The following is a 21,092-nucleotide window of genomic DNA, read 5'->3' as shown; positions in this document are numbered from 1 at the left end:
GTCTCTCTCCTGGATACTGCTGCAGGGTGTGCAGGCGCGGTTCCGTTACGTTCTGTTTGCTATGCACCTGCCAGGTTCCCACGCCTGACAGGGACCCCCCTGTGCCTTCTCTCTGCAACACCCCCTGCCACGGGATGTTGCCTGGTTCCAACCCAGTCAGCTTCTCACTAACTTCCTCCCCAGCCCCTAGTTTTACCAATGTGAGGAGTGGCCCAATAAATAAAGACTTTTTCTCCCCTTAGTGGCCGGAGTGTGAAGTGTAATGTGTTCTGGTGATACCTGGTCAGGAGAACTCCTTAGTGCCATCAGACGTACCGCCACTCTCCTTAGCGGCAGATTGCCATACTGCAACGACCAGGTCTCTGGGGCGCTGCATGCGCACCACCATTGAATACAATGGGTGTACATGTGCCCGAATTTGCAGTCCTTAAATGCGGACCACATATGGGCATAAAAAACGGACATGTGAAGGGGGCCATCCTGGGTCCCTTCCTGGTATAATGTTCCATTTAGTGAGCCTCTTCCTATAATAATATACCCCATCCTGGCCCCTTTCTATAATAATATGCCCCACCTTTGGCTCCTTCCCGGTATATTGTTTCTCATTCTGATCACCTTACTGTAATCATGTCCCCCATCCTGACCCTTTCCTCTGATAATGTCCCCCGTCGTTGGCCCCACCTTGGTATAATGTTTCCCATCATGGGCCTCTTCCCCCCTTTCTGGTATAATGTCCCCCATCCTGCTCCTTCTCAGGTAATAATTTTCCCCTTTCTTCCCTAACACAATAAAAAAAAAAAAACCTGATTCTTCTTACCTTCCTTTGCTCCCATGACATGTGCGTCTATAGCCAAAGCAGGATTATGCAGCTGACTTTGGTTTGCCTGACACAGATTATGATGTCACTGCCATACACCACCTGTTATGGGCACACCAACGTCAGCTGAAGGTTGCTGCTAATTGGTCGAAGGCAGGACATGAAGCCGTTAAGTTGTTGCATGCACATTCAGCTGAATTAGGCACTGATGTCGGCAGCCCTAACTCCCGCATGTGCCTGGTCGCGGTTGCACCCTTTGCACCTATGATTGTTACACCCCTGAAAGTTATTAAAGAATTTAAAATACTGTAAGTCACTAATGGATATAACAATGATCAGAAAGTAGGCAATTAAATATATTACTTACAACTGAATGGTATGTACAAGGCAAAAAGTGTAATGTGCACTTAATGTAATATAATTTCATTAATATTTAAATAATAGTTATGTAATACTTCATCATTAGACTACTAGTGTCCATCAATTAATACATACATTCAATAATGTACAATCACAAGGAAAACTAAGCACACCCTGTTTAAGTTTTATGGTTTTACGTATCTGGATATAATAAAAAAAATTTGGTCTTTAGAATTAAAAGTTAGGCAAATACAAGCTCAAATGAGCAGCAACATATGACAAATTAGACTGTGTATTTATTTACCTTAAGAAGTAGCAAGCTGAAGTGCAGTACTCCATTGATTACTAAGTAATGTACAGTACTAATGTGTTGTGCTACATACAGTACAGACCAAAAGTTTGAACACACTTTCTCATTTAAAGATTTTTCTGTATTTTCATGACTATGAAAATTGTGCATTCACACTGAAGGCATCAAAACTATGAATTAACACATGTGGAATTATATACTTAACTAAAAAGTGTGAAACAACTGAAAATATATCTTATATTCTAGGTTCTTCAAAGTAGCCATCTTTTGCTTTGATGACTGCTTTGCTCACTCTTGGCATTCTCTTGATGAGCTTCAAGAGGTAGTCACCGGGAATGGTCTTCCAACAATCTTGAAGGAGTTCCCAGAGATGCTTAGCACTTGTTGGCTCTTTTGCCTTCAATCTGCGGTCCAGCTCACCTCAAACCATCTTGATTGGGTTCAGGTCATCTGGCATAGCATCCCATCACTCTACTTCTTGGCCAAATAGCCCTTACACAGCCTGGAGGTGTGTTTGGGGTCATTGCCTGTTGAAAAATAAATGATGGTCCAACTAAACTCAAACCGGATGGAATAGCATGCTGCTGCAAGATGCTGTGGTAGCCATGCTGGTTCAGTATGCCTTCAATTTTGAATAAATCCCCAACAGTGTCACCAGCAAAGCACCCCCACACCATCACACCTCCTCCTCCATGCTTCACGGTGGGAACCAGGCATGTAGAGTCTATCCGTTCAGCTTTTCTGCTTGCACAAAGACACGGTGGTTGGAACCAAAGATCTCAAATTTGGACTCATCAGACCAAAGCACAGATTTCCACTGGTCTAATCTCCAATCCTTTTGTTCTTTAGCCCAAACAAGTTTCTTCTGCTTGTTGCCTGTCCTTAGCAGTGGCTTCCTAGCAGCTATTTTACCATAGTCTCCTCTTAACAGTTGTTGTAGAGATGTGTCTGCTGCGAGAACTCTGTGTGGCATTGACCTGGTCTCTAATTTGAGCTGCTGTTAACCTGCGATTTCTGAGGCTGGTGACTTGGATAAACTTATCCTCAGAAGCAGAGGTGACTCTTGGTCTTCCTTTCCTGGGGCGGTCCTCATGTGAGCCAGTTTCATTGTAGCGCTTGATGGTTTTTGCCACTGCACTTGGGGACACTTTCAAGGTTTTCCTAATTTTTTGGACTAACTGACCTTTATTTCTTAAAGTATTGTTGGCCACTCGTTTTTCTTTACTTAGCTGCTTTTTGCTTGCCATAATACAAATTCTAACAGTCTATTCGGCAGGACTATCAGCTGTGTATCCACCAGACTTCTGCACAACGCAACTGATGGTCCCAACCCCATTTATAAGACAAGAAATCCCACTTATTAAACCTGACAGGGCACACCTGTGAAGTGAAAACCATTCCCGGTGACTACCTCTTGAAGCTCATCAAGAGAATGCCAAGAGTGTGCAAAGCAGTCATCAAAGCAAAAGGTGGCTACTTTGAAGAACCTAGAATATAAGAAATATTTTCAGTTGTTTCACACTTTTTTGTTAAGTATATAATTCCACATGTGTTAATTCATAGTTTTGATGTCTTCAGTGTGCATGTACAATTTTCATATGCAGTAGAGTAGATGATAAGCACAGCCCGAGGGTGGATGTGCCGAAGAAGTAGGTGCCCAGACCTTGAAGTGTAGTATAAGATATACTTGGCACACTCGTATGGGTCTGATGCAAAAATTGTTTATATACATACAGTATTCAAACGTTTTGGTCTACCAATGACCTTCATCAGTGTGCTCTATGGAGAGCTGAAAAGGGTTAATAGCATATACCCTTAGGAGTTCCTGTGACCTGCAGTGGATACCGCGTCCGTCTCCTCTCCATAGCCTCCTCTAAGGCTCGGTCGGCTGGTTTAGAGCCCTCTATTTCAGGATCCCCTGTTTATCCTACTATCTTGATACAATATCACTCCTAAGGGTCTATGCTATATACCCTTTTTCAGCTCTCCATTGAGCACACTGATGAAGGTCATTGGTAGACCAAAACGTTTGAATACTGTATGTATATAATAAACAATTTTTGCATCAGACCCCTACGAGTGTGCCAAGTATATCTTATACTGTACAATTTTCATAGTCATGAAAATACAGAAAAATCTTTAAATGAGAAGTTGTGTCCAAACTTTTGGTCTGTACTGTGCATCCATACATCAATTAGTTCCAGACATGGCAGGAGTAGTTTTCATCAGACAAGTGGGGTTGTCAGGCATTCACTTAAATCGGTATTGTACTTTCAAAAGTATCAGCATCCTGGATACCGATACAGTGGAAAAAAATAATGGAAGAGGGAGCTGTCACCTGCTGCTTCCTCCTCCATCATTCTCCCTCTGCGTCTCAGCTCTGATTTCTCAGCGCAACGGGTGTTATGACGTCATTACATTGTGCCAACTCTGCCGAACAGTGGAGAGCTACAGACCACAAGCTGAGGAGACCGTAGCAGCGGGGGAATGAGAAGAGGTGAGCATTTTTGTTGATTTTTCTATTGTCAATCAATCGAGGCCATTATACAATTTGGAGAGCTGTGTGTGAGGCCCTTAAAAGAGTTTACAGAGTTACTGTATATGGGGACAGTTATACAGTTTTCAGGGCTATATGTGGCCATTATACAGTTTATAGGGCTACATGGGGGATATTCTAGCGTTTACAGGGCTATATGCGGTCGTTATACAGTTTGCAGGGCTAAGTGTCATCCATTAAACAGTTTGCATTGATATGTGGGAGCCATTATACAGTTTGCAGGGCTGTGTGGGGACCCTAAAATAGTTTGAAAGGCTATGTAGGGCCCATTATACAGTTTGCAGGGCTACTTGGGGCCCTAAAACAGCTTCCAGGGCTATGTGGGGCCCAATATAGGTTTTGCAGAGCTGTGTGGGGCTCTAAAACAGTTTGCAGGGTTATAAATGGCGCATTATACAGTTTACAGGGCTATGTGGGGCCCTAAACAGTTTGCAGGGCTGTTTGTGTACAATTATACATTTTACTGGGCAATGTGGGGCCATTATACAGTTGACATGGCTATGTTTTGTCCATTATACTGTTTGGAGGGCTATGTGTGAGCCATTATACAGTTTGCAGGGTTACGGGTGGATCATTATACAGCTTGCAGGGATATGTGTGGGCCATTATACAGTTTGCATGGTTATTTGTGGGCCATTATACTGTTTAATGGGCTGTGTGGGGACCCTAAAACAGTTTGTGGGGCTATTATGGAGCCATTCAACAGTTTGCATGGCTGTGTGGGGGTCTTACAATAGTTTGCAAAGCTATGTGGGACCCAATATACAGTTTGCGGGGCTACTTGGGGGCCCTAAAACAGTTTTCATGGCTCTGTAGGGCCCAATATAGAGTTTGCAGATCTGGGGGGCCTAAAACAGTTTGCATGGCAATGTGCAGCCCACTATATAGTTTTCAGGGTTTTATACGGCCATTATACAGTTTAAAGGGCTATGTGGGGCCCATTATACTGCTTGAAGGGCTACGTGTGAACGCTGAAAAAGTTTGCAGGACTATGTGGGTACAATTATACAGTTTGCAGGGCTATGTGTGGACCATTTTACTATTTGGAGGGCTATGTGTAGGCCATTTTACAGTTTGCAGGGGTTTGTGGGGGCTATCAAATGTTTTGCAGGTCTATTTGTGGTCCATATAGAAAAAATGCAGCGTGGCTTGGAGGTGATCAGCCTGTGGCACTGCTGAAGGGTTATGGAAGCCCAGGTTGATTTGATATAATAATAATAATCTTTATTTTTATATAGTGCTAACATATTTAGCAGCACTTTAAAGTTTGCACACAATATCATCGCTGTCCTTCATGGGGCTCAGAATCTAAATTCCCTATCGTTATGTCTTTGGAATGTGGGAGGAAACCGGAGTGCCCGGAGGAAACCCACGCAAACACAGAGAGAGCATGCAAACTCTTTGCAGATGTTGCCCTTGGTGGGGTTTGGGCCCAGGGCTCTGGCGCTGCAGGGCTGCTGTGCTATCCACTGCGCCACCGTGCTGCCCTACAGCTTCAGCTCTTCTGCATTGTTGGGTCTGGTGTCTCATCTTCCTCTTGACAATACCCTATAGATTCTCTATGGGGTTAAGTCAGTTTGCTGGGCAATCAAGCACAGTGATACTGTTGTTTTAAAACCAGGTATTAGTACTTTTGACAGTGTGGATAGATACCAAGTCCTACTGGAGAATGAAATTTGCATCTCCAAAAAGCTTGTCGGCAGAGGGAAGCATGAAGTGCTCTAAAATTTCCTGGTAGACGGCTGTGCTGACTTTGGTCTTGATAAAACACAGTGGTCCTTGGGAAACTTTTGAACTTGGTCTTCTCCTCCACAACAATATTGTTGTTTGCAAGAGTGGGACCCTGTATCCCTGCTAAAGTCTGCAATAATAAATGTAACCCCTTCCTAAAAAAAAACCCTCACAAATAAATATACACCATCTTACAGTTAGCTGATCGTTCAATAAAAGTAATAAATGCCACTTTACTGTTATTGGATAAAATCTAATTTATTCAGTCGCCATGACAGCACCACAAGAGAGAGGGGATCCGCCCTTCAGGAACAGGAAACCTACAGACATAAAAGGGCGGCACCTCTCTCCGGCATCAGTTGGTTTCCTGTCCCTGACTGGGGAACCTCTTCAGGCAGACCTTGAGAAGAAGGTCGAAGAAAAGAAGATATCCCAGACCTGGCAGACTGATTCAGGTAGCGGGGGTCCCCTACCTCGGTCTGTTTAGGATACTGGAAGCACCACACTGCAGGGGGACTGCTAGTGTTGGTGGCAGTAGGGGGAAGCAGCCTTGGGTAAAGTACTCGCTTCCTATGTGACCCATTGTCGTGGTACCTGGTGAGTATGTGGGGCCTCTTCTGTGGCCGCTCCTGGTGGGGTCTCCTGGGGTCTGTCCGCATCCTAGTGGGTGTGTGCACGTCGGTCCGGGCGGTGCTGGCTTATTCGGTCGCGCGTCGGGTTGCAGGCCGCGGCCGCGACTGGGAGGGGCGTGTCCGGATGACTCGGCTGGCGGCGCGGCCTGATAACGCGGCGGGGCATGTGCAGTAGAGCCGCGCCGGCCGATGACGTCACTCCGGCATCCAAGTCCGGGCCATATACCCGGTAATTGCGGGGAATGCGGGCGCGCCTTTGGGGGGTGGAGTGGTGGGCGGAGATTCCTATCGGGATCCCTGTCGGCCGGGGGCGAGGTCCTGAAGGGGGGAAACACTCCACCATTAAGCATGGTACCGGACAGGTTACTTGGAGATCCTGCTGACCCCAATCAGGGGGCGGTACCTTGGGGGCATACTTAAGGAGGAGTATGGCGGCTGCTGGGTGCTTCTATCCCATTTTTCATAATGGAGTCGCTGGAGCAGGGAGCACCGCAGCCAGACAAGCAGCAGCAGCTTCAGCCTTTGGAGGAGCCCCAGATTATCTCCCAGCGGCTTTCTAGTGGCAGTAGTCACGCTGGTGGAGTTAAAGATGCTCAGAAATCGAGGCCGAACAAGTCCTCAAGCCGTACAACATCGCCGGCTAGGAAGGACCCCCCGCAAATTACGGTACCACTCACTGCACGGTTGGATAAGTGATCTATGTGAAAGTTCACTTAGTGATGTTTGTTCCTCCTTGTATTCCCTCTCTCCTTGTTAGGGGAGGAAATGCCAAAGCCAAACATAGGGAGTGTGCCGAGTGTGGAAAACCACTCCCAGATGGTCATGAAAGGAGATTATGTAAACCCTGCATACAACACTTAATTGAGGAGGAGGCCCCTGACCTTACTTCCACTCTAAGGAATATGGTTAGAGAAGAAGTCAGAGGATCTATTAAATCCATGTCTCAAAAAATGGATGTCAGAAAGAGGATAGATATTAGATCCCCAGTTTCGGATTTAGATTCGGACTTGGGTGAACTGAGCTCAGATTCCTTCCCATTATCCTCTTCATCTGCAGACACCGAGTCTGGCCATGCCTGTTTGTCAATGGATAGAGTAAACCACCTTGTTAAGGCAGTTAACAACACAATGGGGATTGAGGAGACCCAGTCAGAATGCTCCATTCAGGACATAATGTTCAAAGGTCTAGATCAAAAATCCCAGAGGTCTTTTCCGGTGGTGGATAAAATAAAAGCATTATTTACAAAGGAATGGAAAAAAACCGAAAGGAAGGTATTGCTCCTGCCGGCATTTAAGAGAAGGTATCCATTTGAGGAGGAAGCTTCGTCCTCATGGGACAAGGCCCAAAACTGGATACAGCAGTAGCCAAGGCGTGCAAAAGGACCTCTCTTCCATTTGAAGACTTAGGAAATCTAAAAGATCCACTAGATAGGAAGGCTGATGTTTTCTTAAGGGCACTTTGGAAACATCAGCAGGGTCCCTAAGGCCAGCAGTTGAAGCCACTTGCACAGCATGGTCACTAATGGTGTGGCTTGACCGCCTAGAGGATCAGCTCAAAAGCAAAGCTTCCAGGAGGATCCTATCCTCTATGCCTATAATTCAGGACGCAGCAGCTTTTCTTTTAGATGCATCGGCAGATTCTGTTAAATTGGCAGCCAGATCTTCAGCCCTTTCTAACGCAGCCCATAGGGCTCTATGGGTTAAATGTTGACCAGGAGATTTACAGGCCAGATCAAAACTATGTAGCATTTCCTGTGAAGGGGCTCATTTGTTTCGACCGGTTCTTGATGAACTCTTGGAAAAGGCGGGCGATAATAAAAAACATTTCCCTTTCTTAGGAAGACCCTGTTATAGATGTGATTTCAATAGAGGATGGTTTAACCGCAGAAGGTCAAATAGAGAAAGATTCAGATATGACAATAATAGAAGAAAAGGTAGAGGTTATATGTTTAATACCTCTCGGAACTATAAAAAACCACAATGACTGCCAGACCAGGTGGGGGGTAGGCTTTCAGCCTTCTATCCTGCCTGGTTACAAATTTCCAATATTCCGTGGATTTTCAGTCTTGTTGAAGCTGGTCTAAAGATCGAGTTCCAATGAGTTCTTCAAGACAAATTTAGTTTAACATGCATACCTTCTTCTTCTGCAGAGCAATTGCCACTGGAGTCAGAAGTCCAGGAACTTCAGCAAAAAGGGCTTCTAATTAAAATGCCTGCGGTACAAAGAGATAAGGGGTTCTACTCCCCTCTCTTTCTGGTCAAGAAACCTGACGGATCCTTTTGTACCACCATAAATTTAAAAGCCCTGAAAAAATTTCTGCTGGTTCCTTCCTTCAAAATGGAATCTGTAAAGACCGCAATAAAACTTCTCTTTAACAATTGCTTCATGGTTGTCTTAGATCTGAAAGACACCTATTATCATGTCCCAATACATGTAGAGCACCAACAATTCCTTAGGGAGGCGGTTTCACTTGATGGCACAGTAGAGCACTTTCAATATCGAGCACTTCCCTTCGGAGTCGCGGTCGCACCCTGAGTATTTACTAAGATCATGGTGGAAGTTATGGCACACCTTCACGAACAGGACATATTCATAATTCCCTACCTAGATGACTTATTGATTGTGGGACATTCAGAGTGACATTGCAAGGACCAATTGGGGAAGGTGCCATCGGCGTTACAAAAATTGTGGTGGATCATTAATCTCAAAAAATCTCGTCTACAGCCCTTAAAAATACAGGAGTTTCTGGGTCTTGTCATAGACTCTAGTTGGCAGGAATGTCGCCTGCCAGATTCAAAAGTGGATAGTATCCAATGGCTGGTGACTAGAGTGATTAATAATCCATCAATCTCTGTAAGAGGGGCAATGTCACTATTGGGTTCACTCACGTCATGTATTCCGGCAGTTCTCTGGGCTCAATATCACACCAGAACACTACAGTGGGACGTTTTACATAATTCCCGTCGCCTAAAAGCTCATCTTGACAGTAAATTCTCACTATCCATTGAATCTATTCAGTCATTACATTGGTGGACACACATACCAAATTTACGTAGAGGTGTTCCCTGGACAAATCATGTAACTCGGATAATAACTACAGATGCTAGCCCCAGGGGATGGGGGGCACACTTAAAGAGTAGTTGGGTACAAGGACTGTGGTCTCAATCAGAACAAAATTCATCTTCCAACCTAAAAGAATTATTAGCAGTAGAACGCGCTTTAAGTAGTTTTCTTATACCGCTACAGGGTCGCCACATCAGGCTTTTCTCAGACAACCAGGTAACCGTAGCCTACATTAACCATCAAGGAGGTACTCGGTCTGGTTCATTAATGGAGCTCGCGGATCGTATTTTTCAGATGGCCAAAAATCATCTTCTATCTCTTATGGCTCTTCGCATAAAAGGGAAGCTCAATACCATGGCTGACTATCTAAGCCACAACAGACTCAGGCAAGGAGATTGGACACTAAATCCGACCATCTTCAACCAGATCGTACAATTGTGGGGATGCCCAGACATAGATCTTTTTGCCAACTGGAAAAACAGAACGCTACATCGATTCTGCTCCCTAAACCCCAAAGATAATCCGTATGTGGTGGATGCTCTCCTAATCTCATGGCACTTCAATCTCGCCTATGCCTTTCCCCCTCTAAACTTAATCCCAATAGTTCTGAGGAAAGTATGAGAAGACGGGGCCCGGGTAATCCTGATAGCCCCGTTTTGGCCCAGAATGTCATGGTGTCCTTGACAGAGGAACATGTCCATTTCCCAGCCAATCCAATCCAATATTGCGGCCAGCATGCAGCCAGCGGGTAAGGAAAGGGTGAATCAAACACCCGAAAACTCCGTCCATATGACCCCAAACCAGTCCCGCCAAATTCAGGTGACAGAGTCCCTTTAAAGACAGGATTTTTATTGGGACAGTATTAATAGGTTTAAATGGGGCTTGCGTTAGAGCTGAGAACACAAGATTTAAGTCCCATGGAACTAATTTTTGTTTAATGATTGGTCCATATGACCCAAAACCAGTCCCGCCAAATTCAGGTGACAGAGTCCCTTTAAAAACGGTCCTCTTAGTTGCACTCACGTCTGCGAGAAGGAATAGTGATCTACAAGCTTTATGGAGCAGTTTAGGGAGGATAGAGTTATTATAAAACCTGATCCTCTTTATCTTCCAAAAGTAGAGTCAAAATTTCATAGGTTACAAGAGGTTGTTCTAGCTTCATTCTGTCCTAATCCCACTAATGATAAGGAACGTAATTTTCAGTCTTTAGATGTAAGAAGATGTTTTCTTAAATATATTTAAATTACAAACACCTGGAAGAAAGATAATTCCTTATTTGTATCCTTCCAGCGAGCCAGAATGGGACTTAGGGTATCTAAGAACACACTAGCTAGGTGGATCAGGGAGGAAATTTCTCTAGCTTATACAGCAGGTGGCATGGAAATCCCAGAAGGTATAAAAGCTCACTCCACTCAAGCCATGGCTACATCCTGGGTGGAGAGATCAGAGATGTCGGTTGAAGACATTTGTAAGGCAGCCAGATGGTCTTCTCCATCTACTTTCTTTAAACACTATAGACTGGATCTGGGTGGCTCCTCCGACCTTACGTTTGGGAGAAGGGTGCTTGAAGCAGTTATCCCTCCCTAGTCTCTTTTACTTCTCTGAAAGTCTCTTGTTGTGCTGTCATAGCGACCGAATAAATACGTAATCTACTTACCAGTAGCAGTGTTTTTTCAGGAGCCAATGACAGCACCCTTATATTCCCTACCCTCTTCTTGTATGGGTCAACACTTTCTTTTCCATTAAGTTCTATTTTTACTCACATGGTGATTTGTACCATATTTTAAGTTGATTATGTGCTACTAACCAAGGGGGTCCTCTCATGCTCTGTAAACCAACTGATGTGGGAGAGAGGTGCCGCCCTTTTATGTCTGTAGGTTTCCTGTCCCTGAAGGGCGGATCCCTCTCTCTCGTGGTGCTGTCATTGGCTCCTGAAAAAACACCGCTACCAGTAAGTAGCTTACGTATATCCACTAATACTACCAACAATACTATAGAAGGAACAAATAATACCTCCATGGCATGACCACATATTATCACCACATAGCAACTGAATAATACCATCATACCAATCATTATCAAAAACCACTGTACTGTTACCAACATTACTATCATACAGTGATCATATAGTAATATATAGTAGTAGTAGTAGTAGTAGTAGATACCAGTTAAACATAAATGCTTGGTTTTCTAAATAAGTGTATTATGTACACATAAATCCAGTGACTCACCAAAAAACCTGTCGAACACCTGGAACTCAACTGGGATAAGCTGGATAAGGACAAAATAGGACTAGACTTATCTCTGGCTATGGCCCCTGGCTGACTCTTTAATGTATATATATTTTCTGAAAGTTTTTCTGCAAAAAATATTCCTGGCTATAATCATGCAGCCAGGCTCTGATTCATGCTGCCTGCAGTTTGGACAGCATGAATAAGGTGATAGGCTCCCTTTAAACTCTATGCGGAACACAGTGAGAGAGAAGGCAAGCACAAACAGAAATGATTGCAGATCGTCCATTACTTCAAGCAAAGTTATTTCTCTTCAGTGCTGGATTCACAGTCACACTGCTCAATTGTTCTCTATAATGTTTTCATCTTGCTTCTTATATCTGTGTGCTACAGTATCTGTGTATACTGTACTATGTATTGGAGCCATCACAGCAGCTAGTTTCTGCCAATGGTCTGAGACAAATGAGATTTGCAAAAAATAGTGAAAAATGTAGTATAGAAGTCATATAATGGCCACATATAATGTTACCTGAAACAACAGGTACAGTTTCAATTTAAATATATGCAAGAAAGTGTTGATTTCTATACATAACTGATTACAATAACTCCCAGACATTTCTTTAATTTCAGAAGGATACACTAAAGTTTCAGTTGTTTTCATCTACAGGGTGGGCCATTTATATGGATACACCTGGGTGGGCCATGTATATGGATACACCTAAATTAAATTTGGAATGGTTGGTGATATCAACTTACTGTTTGTGGCACATTAGTGTTAGGGCTGGCGGAACGCACCAAATAATTAGTGAAAAGGAATAAGGTACGTTCGCAGCCCGGGGTCCACCGTGCAGAGATGGTACCAGCTGCTAAGCAATGACGGACTATATGGCGATACAATGAGGATACACATGGGTTAGCTTCACCCTGTGTGAAAGAAGCGAACCCTGTTGCGTCACAGGGCCGTGGTACCGCACGTAACAAAACTAATAATTAAATAGTACGAGAGTGCGAGCTGTGCCGTACTGGCGGACGCCACTAACCACGCAGACTTGGGCTAGAGAAGCGCTCTAATGGCGCGTGGTGCCGTACTGGCGGTCACAGAAGTAGACGCTGTTTCGTGTGTTAACGGTGTGAGTTCAGCCGGGCGCTAGATAGCAGCTAGGTTTTTTAAGGAATGATTTGCACTCATCAACACACACACGATTACAAATGTATACTAGCGCATGGCCGTGCGGCTATGCAAACCTTTTATAGCTGCAGCATGTACAGGACCTTCCCAGAAGGACCAATGGGAGGCTGCCACAGAAGTTGAGCACCTTCAGGACCTTCCTGGAGGACCAATGGGATCTGCTGCAGTATCTGAGCATGTGACCCTCGATCTCCAACGGGAGATCTTGCCCTGGGCATGCTCAGAAGGGGAAAAGCAGGACTTAGTCCCAAAAGCGTCTGCTCGCCGCTACCCAGCACTGGCCTTAATGGCAAGAGCAGGAAAAGCAGCAGTAACCCTTTGCACAGAGAGAGACTGAGCAAGACGCTGGGACCGACGTCTCCGCTGAGCAGGCTCCACTGCGGCTGATGCAGAATGAGAGACCGAAGCAGACATGGTTCGAGATTCCTCCTGTGCAGCGGCGGGAACTCGACTCCTAACAATTAGTATATGGGAGGGGGAAAACTTTTCAAGATGGGTGGTGACCATGACTGCCATTTTGAAGTTGGCCATTTTTTAATGCTACTTTATAAATTGCCCACCCAGGTGTATCCATATAAATGGCACACCCTGTAGTTTTGTTTCAACACCAACTACATCATTCTATTGATCCAGTACCTGGACCTTGGCTTCCCCCATTTAGACTGCTAGGCTTTTGGCATGTGTGATCATATACACAAAGTGTCCAACAAACTTTGCAAATTCATACTGAGTCATGTTATTTCTTTATGTTTTGTGGTCCCTTTCCTCTTCATTGATTGGCTGAAATACAGTGATTTCCTAGTCATTGCTCATAATTTTCTGCCAACTTCATACCAACCTTTTTTCTGACTTGTCATCCCCCTAATTGATATAGAATTATACCCCCTCACATAGCAGACCTGTTTCCATTCAGATAAAATGTCTGCTCTTTTTGATATGCTACTTCATTATGCAACGGCATAAAATGTGTACTTAGTATTGTCATTGCATTGTTTTTCCCAGACCTCTTTAATTCTAGATTTTAAACATTGCATTCTTTATATTCTCAGGCTGTCAGGACTTCTTTCCTGAAACAAGTCTCAGAATCTATCCTAAAAATACATAACTGTTGTGAATTCTGTTGTCGGGCTCCCTCCTGTGGTCATGAATGGTACTTCGGCTGGTTCTGTCCATGGACTTCCTCTGGTGGGTGTTTCTGAGTTTCCTTCCACAGGTGACGAGGTTAATTCGTTAGCAGGCTGCTCTATTTAACTCCACTTAGATCTTTGCTCCATGCCACCTGTCAATGTTCCAGTATTGGTCTAGTTCACTCCTGGATCGTTCTTGTGACCTGTCTTCCCAGCAGAAGCTAAGTTCCAGCTTGTATTTCTTTGGTTTGCTATTTTTCTGTCCAGCTTGCTATTTTTATTGTTGTCTTGCTTGCTGGAAGCTCTGGGACGCAGAGGGAGCGCCTCCGCACCGTGAGTCGGTGCGGAGGGTCTTTTTGCGCCCTCTGCGTGGTCCTTTTGTAGGTTTTTGTGCTGACCACAAAGTAACCTTTCCTATCCTCGGTCTGTTCAGTAAGTCGGGCCTCACTTTGCTAAATCTATTTCATCTCTGTGTTTGTATTTTCATCTTACTCACAGTCATTATATGTGGGGGGGCTGCCTTTTCCTTTGGGGAATTTCTCTGAGGCAAGGTAGGCTTTATTTTTCTTTCTTCAGGGCTAGCTCGTTCCTTAGGCTGTGCCGAGTTGCATAGGGAGCGTTAGGCGCAATCCACGGCTATTTCTAGTGTGTTTGATAGGATTAGGGATTGCGGTCAGCAGAGTTCCCACGTCCCAGAGCTCGTCCTTTAATATCAGTAACTATCAGGTCCTTCCGTGTGCTCTTAACCACCAGGTCCATTATTGTCCTGACCACCAGGTCATAACACATAACATATCATATATATTCGAGTATAAGCCGACCCGAGTATAAGCCGAGATCCCTAATTTTGCCACAAAAAACTTGGAAAACTTAGTGACTCGAGTATAAGCCTAGGGTGGAAAATGCAGCAGCTACCGAACAATGTCAAAAATAAAAATAGTACCAATAAAAGTAAAATTGAGACATCAGTAGGTTAAGTGTTTTTGAATATCCATATTGATTTAGAAGCCCCATATAATGCTCCATACACAGATGTGTATCTAGCTCTTCCTGCACCCGGGGCAAAGGATCAGTTTGGCGCGCCCCCTTCAGATTTCTGCCCCCTATAATGTCCTCAGATTTCTTGTGCCCCCATAATATCCTCAGATTTCTTCTGTCCCCATAATGTCCTGATTCCTGCCCTCATCCCCTCCCTTCCCGGGTGCAGTTGCATGTGGTGGAGAAATCTGAGGAACATGTGGGGGGATGGGGGCAGAAATCAGGACATTAGGGGGGCAGAAGAAATCTGAGCACATTATGGGGGCAGAAATCAGGACATTGCACCCATCCAGCCCCTTGGCCTTGCTTCAGTCCTCACATAGTAGTATATAGCACAGCCCACATAGTAGTATATAGCACAGCCCACACAGTAGTATACAGCACTGCCCACACAGTAGTATACAGCACAACCCACACAGTAGTATACAGCACAGCCCACACAGTAGTATATAGCACAGCCCACACAGTAGTATACAGCACTGTCCACACAGTAGTATATAGCACAGCCCACACAGTAGTAGATAGCACAGCCCACATAATAGTATATAGCACAGCCACACAGTGGTATACAGCACTGCGCACCTAGTATATTGCAGCCCACGTAGTATATAACACAGCCCACGTAGTATATAACACAGCCCACGTAGTATATAACACAGCCCACACAGTATATAACACAGCCCACGTAGTATATAACACAGCCCACGTAGTATATAGCACAGCCCACGTAGTATATAGCACAGCCCACGTATTATATAGCACAGCCCACATAGTAAATAGCATGCAACGTAGTAAATAGCAGGCCACGTAGTATATAGCAGCCCACGTAGTATATAGCAGCCCACGCAGTAAATAGCAGCCCACGTAGTATATAGCAGCCCACGTAGTATATAGAAGCCCACGTAGTATATAGCAGCCCACGTAGTAAATAGCAGCCCACATAGTATATAGCAGCCCACATAGTATATAGCAGCCAACGTAGTGTATAGCAGCCCACGTAGTATATAACACAGCCCATGCAGTATGTAAGAGCCCATACCTTGTCCTCCCAGCCAGGCTCTGCATCCCCCACGCAATCCTTTGCTCCACATGGCAGGTGCTGCACACTTCCTGTTTGGTGATGCGCGGCTCATTCTCTGGGCACTGGACGGTTGGAAGTCACTCTGCGTATCCATGGCGATGCATTGTGGGCGGCTCTCCAGCAGCTGCGAAAGTCCCAGAGCTCCGTGCCGCCTCCTCTCTTCTAGCGTGCACCTCGGGCCGCAGATGCCTGCCTCAGGGGCCGCATGCGGCCCTGGGGCCGCGTGTTTGAGACCCCTGGCATAGATCAAGAACATTCTTGGGAACCGACGCGCAGCACTTTCTCTGAGCCAGCTGTCAATTTGACAGCCGGCTCAGAGAACGGAAGCATCTCAGTGTGGGGGCGGCAGAATTCCGCCGACGGGGAGCCTCCTCCTTGGACCGCTGCATCAGGCAGCCTGCTGGCGCCCCCCTGCGCCCAGGGCACATGCCCCGGCTGCCCCCCCCTGGATACGCCACTGCCCATACAGTTCATGATGGGCCCCATATAATGCTCCATATTAAAATATGCCCCATATAATGCTGCACAAATGCTGATTATGGCCTCATAAGATGCTCCATACATACATTTGCCCCATATAATGCTCCACAAATGCGGATTATGACCCCATAAGATGCTCCATACAGACATTTGCCCCATATAATGCTGCACAAATACTGATTATGGCCCCATAAGGTGCTCCATACAGTCATTTGCCCCATGTAATGCTCCATAAATGCTGATTATGGCTCCATAAGATGCTCCATACAGTCATTTGCCCCAGTAATGCTCCATAAATGCTGATTATGGCCCCAAAAGATGCTCCATACAGATATTTGCCCCATATAATGCTGCACATGGCCCCATAAGATTCTCCATACAGATATTTGCCCCATGTAATGCTCCATAAATGCTGATTATGCCCCATAAGATGCTGCATACAGATAAATGCTCCATATAATGCTGCACATGGCCCCATAAGATGCTCCATACAGATATTTGCCCCATAAGATGCTCCATACATACATTTGCCCCATATGCTGTTGCTGCAATAAAAAAAAAAATCACATACTCACCTCTCAGGCCCCCCGGCACTTGCTAAATTCACCTGCTCTGCTTTCCACCACCGCTGTGTCTTCCCTGTCCTCCGCACTGACTGTTCAGGCAGAGGGCGGCGCGCACTAATTGCGTCACCGCGCCCTCTGACCTGAGCGTCAGTGCAGAGGGTGCAGAGGATGCAGAAGACGCAGCGGCGGCTGGCGGTGGTGGAACGGGAAGCAGGTGAATATCACGCACTGCTTATACTCACCTGCTCCTGGCGCGGTCCCTGCTTCCCAGGCGCCGGCAGTTTCTTCCTGTATTGAGCAGTCACATGGTACCGCTCATTACAGTAATGAATATGTGGCTCCCCCCCTATGGGAGTCGAGTAGGGTCCATATTCATTACTGTACTGAGTGCTACCATGTGACCGCTCAATACAGGAAGAACCTGCCAGTGTCGGGGAACCAGGGACCTGCAGGGACCGCGCCAGGAGCAGGTGAGTATGCCTAGACAGCTGCCGCTCCCCCTCCCTTGCCGACCCCTGGGTATGAGTATAAGCCGAGAGGGGCAATTTCAGCCTAAAAAAGGGCTGAAATTCTCGGCTTATACTCGAGTACTGTATATACGGTACTAAAATCACTGTACATTCTGCCTTAATTACGGCATTTAATGCTTTCACTGACATAGCTCTATTTGGGCTCACTTTAGTGGGGTATACAGTTTTGAATTCCTTTATTCACTTTAACCTTTTAAGGACCGCAGATACGCCTTTTAACGGTGGTCATTAAGGATACTCATTCTTCAGCATCACATTTTAATGGCACTGAGGAATAAGAGAATAGTGCCGCCGTGTGGCAGCGATTCCCACGGGTGTCAGCTGTACACAGACCTATAGCAGCGCCAAGAAGGTGTGACATGGCCACAGACCATCTGGTCTTTTGTACCACCTGAAAAACTCCCCTGACACCTGCACCTCCGCATGTAACAATTCTGTTTTTGCAACAAATTAAAACCACGCATGAATAAGGATCGAGTGAGTGCTGCTATTTCTTTCATCTTTGATGTTACAAAAATTACATTCTTAGCACTAACATGTCACATTTCTATGGCTTAATGTTATAAAATTCTGTGAGGCACCTATGTGTTCAAAATACTCACTCCACTCCTAGATGAATTCCTTGAGGGGTTTAGTTTCCAAAAATGGGATCACATACGGGGATTTTCTGTTGTTTTCACATGTCACATGGGCTCTTCAATTGCTACATGGCATTCAAAATCTGTCCCAGGCAAATAGCGCTTTTTCCTTTGCTATCCCTGTCATGTGCCCAAGCAGAAGTTTTTAACTACATATGGGGTATAGTCGCGTTTGTGACAAATTGCATAACAAATGATGGGGTCCGTTTTCTTCTATTATCCATTGTGAAATTTACAAATTTGGGGCACAGACTACATTTTTGTGAAAACAAAGACATTTTCAATATGACGACTTAATGTTATCAAATTCTGTGTAGAACCTGTGGGTTTAAAATTGCTCACTATAACCCTGGATAAAATCCCTGAGGGGAGTAGTTTCCAAAATGGGGTCAATGGATGTTTTTTTTCTCCAAACGCAACATGATGCCGCAGACCATTCCATCAAAGTCTGCGCTCCAAAACATCAATTCCGAGCCCTGCCGTGCTCCCAAACAGTGGTTTTCCTCCACTTTTTGGATAGCGGCGTACTTAGGAGAAATTACACAACAAAGTTTTGGGTCCATTTTCTCCTGCTACCTTTGACAAAATAAACAATTTGGGGTTAAAAGTACATTTTTGTCGGTAAAAATGTGATTTATTTATTTTCACAGCTCTACATTTTAAACTTCTATGAAGCACTAAAGTGCTCAGGAAATATCTAGATAAGTTCTCTAAGGGGTCTAATTTCTAAAGTGAGGTCACTTGTTGGGAGTTTCCTTATTTTAGGCACATCAGGGCCTCTCCAAACAAGGCATGGCGTCCACTCTTGAGTCCAGCTGTTTTGGCATTCAAAAAGTGAAACGGTGCTACTTCCCTTCCGAGACCTGCTGTGCGCCCAAACAGTAGATTTCCCCCACATATGGGGTATTGGCATACTCAGGAGAAATTGCACATCAAATTTTAGAGTCCATTTTCTCCTGTTACCCTGGTAAAAATAAAAAATTTGGAGCTAAAGTTAATTTTTTGCAAAAGAAAGTTAAATGTTCAATTTTTACTTCCGCATTGCTTTAGTTCCTGTGAAGAACTGGAAAGGTTAATAAACTTCTTCAATGTGGTTTTAAGAATGTTCAGAGGTGCAGTTTTTAGAATGGTGTCACTTTTGAGTATGTTTTATCATATAGGCTCCCCAAAGTCACTACAAATGAGACATGGTACCCAAAAAATGGTTTTGCAAATGTTGTTGAAAAAATGAAGAATTGCTGATCAACTTTTAACTCTTGTAACTTCCTACCAAAAAAAAAGCTTAGAAAATGATGCGTATGTAAAGTAGACATGTGGCAAATGTTATTTCTTAACTATTTTGTCTAATATAACTTCCTGATTTAAAGGCACAAAAATTAAAAATTTGAAAACGGCAAAATTTTTTAAATTATCACCAAATTTCCGATATTTTTACAAATAGACGCAAATCATATTGAAAAAATGTTACCACTATTAAGAATTACAATATGTCTTGAAAAAAACAATCTCAGAATCAGTGGGATCCGTTGAATCTTTCTAGAGTTATAATCACATAAATTGACATTGGTCAGATGTAAAAAAAATTTCACTGGTCATTAAGGTCAAAATTGACTTGGTCACTAAGAGGTTAAAGGGGCATTCTAATGTTATTAAATTGTTTAATTAGTTAGACAGCATGAAAATAAGCAAGTTTTTAATTGACTTGCTTGTTTCTATTTGTTGTTATTCCTCTGCTGTGAGAGGATTTATCAAACACAGTGTACATACTATTTCCAAGGAGTTTGTTCAGGCTTTGGGAGCCAGAGCTTGGCAAAGTGTGCCCAGAAGTTACATTCCATGAGAGGAGTTAACTCTTAGATCCCAGTCAACTCTCTCAAGCCCATTGATTTCTATTCAATATTTAGCTGCTCACCTCTGTCCCTCTTCCTCTGAGCTCCTGACAAGGCTCTTATCACAATAACATAATCACAAAGCCAATGCACCCAACATAGTCAATTTCTAGAGCATTTTCATAATTATGGCTCTCATTTTCTTTATTGATATGCGTGTTGAAATGCACTGTTATCATTAAGAATAAATATAGTGATATTGGTGTCAACTCAAAACAATCACTGACAGACCGTTCATGTGTTTTATCAGGATGAAGATCAAGGATCAGAACAGTCAGTTAAGGTGGAGTCCATGCTTCCAAGCAATCAGGAAGTAAGGATATTGCAGAGTTGTGGGCTGTTCAAGAGATAACTGGGGTGTGGACTAGACTTGTAGTGGAAAAAATATATACATTTCGGTGCATACTTCATTTCAACTTTCATAAAACAGTTCTCAGTGCCAGGCAGCAACAAGAAAAGCAAATTAAATTTTAGACTGTAAAAAAAGAGATAAAATTCTATTATCCCATTTAAAAGGGAATCTGTCACATTTTACAAACACTCTAATCTATGGACAGCATGGTATAGAGAAGGAGCTGTTGAGCAGAATGAAATGTAGGTTTGTTCGAAAAGATTCAGTGTAGCAGGCATATTATTTATTGAAATGCCTAGTGTTTACATGCAAATGAGTCCAGTGGGCGGTCCTACTCAGTGACTGACCGCTTTCTCTGCATGCACCGTCATATAGGAATCGTTCACTAGACTCATTTGCATACAAACTCCAGAAAGTTAATTTAATAAAATTCAAGGTTTATTGAAACTTTCCTTACAAAAATGTATATCAATATGATGAGCTCCTCATCCTCTGTAACAT

The 21,092-nt window shown here is 44.2% G+C and overlaps 1 protein-coding gene across 2 annotated transcripts in view; it reads left to right on the top strand.

Moving 5' to 3' along the window:
• Positions 1–21,092, top strand: part of TBXA2R (thromboxane A2 receptor) — a 226,653-nt gene that overhangs the window by 57,152 nt on the left and 148,409 nt on the right. The window contains exon 1 of one of the 2 annotated variants that reach the window (XM_069740446.1): positions 20,486–20,552. The exons of the other annotated variant lie outside the window; for it this stretch is intronic. The gene's annotated coding sequence lies outside the window, so the exon portion shown is untranslated. Of the gene's footprint in view, positions 1–20,485; positions 20,553–21,092 lie in introns of those variants that run through there. 2 annotated transcript variants of the gene reach the window in all.

This window comes from Ranitomeya imitator, chromosome 1 (assembly GCF_032444005.1).
Source record: "Ranitomeya imitator isolate aRanImi1 chromosome 1, aRanImi1.pri, whole genome shotgun sequence".
NCBI classification, from domain to species: domain Eukaryota; kingdom Metazoa; phylum Chordata; class Amphibia; order Anura; family Dendrobatidae; genus Ranitomeya; species Ranitomeya imitator.
This window is presented reverse-complemented; position numbering and strand designations above follow the sequence as displayed.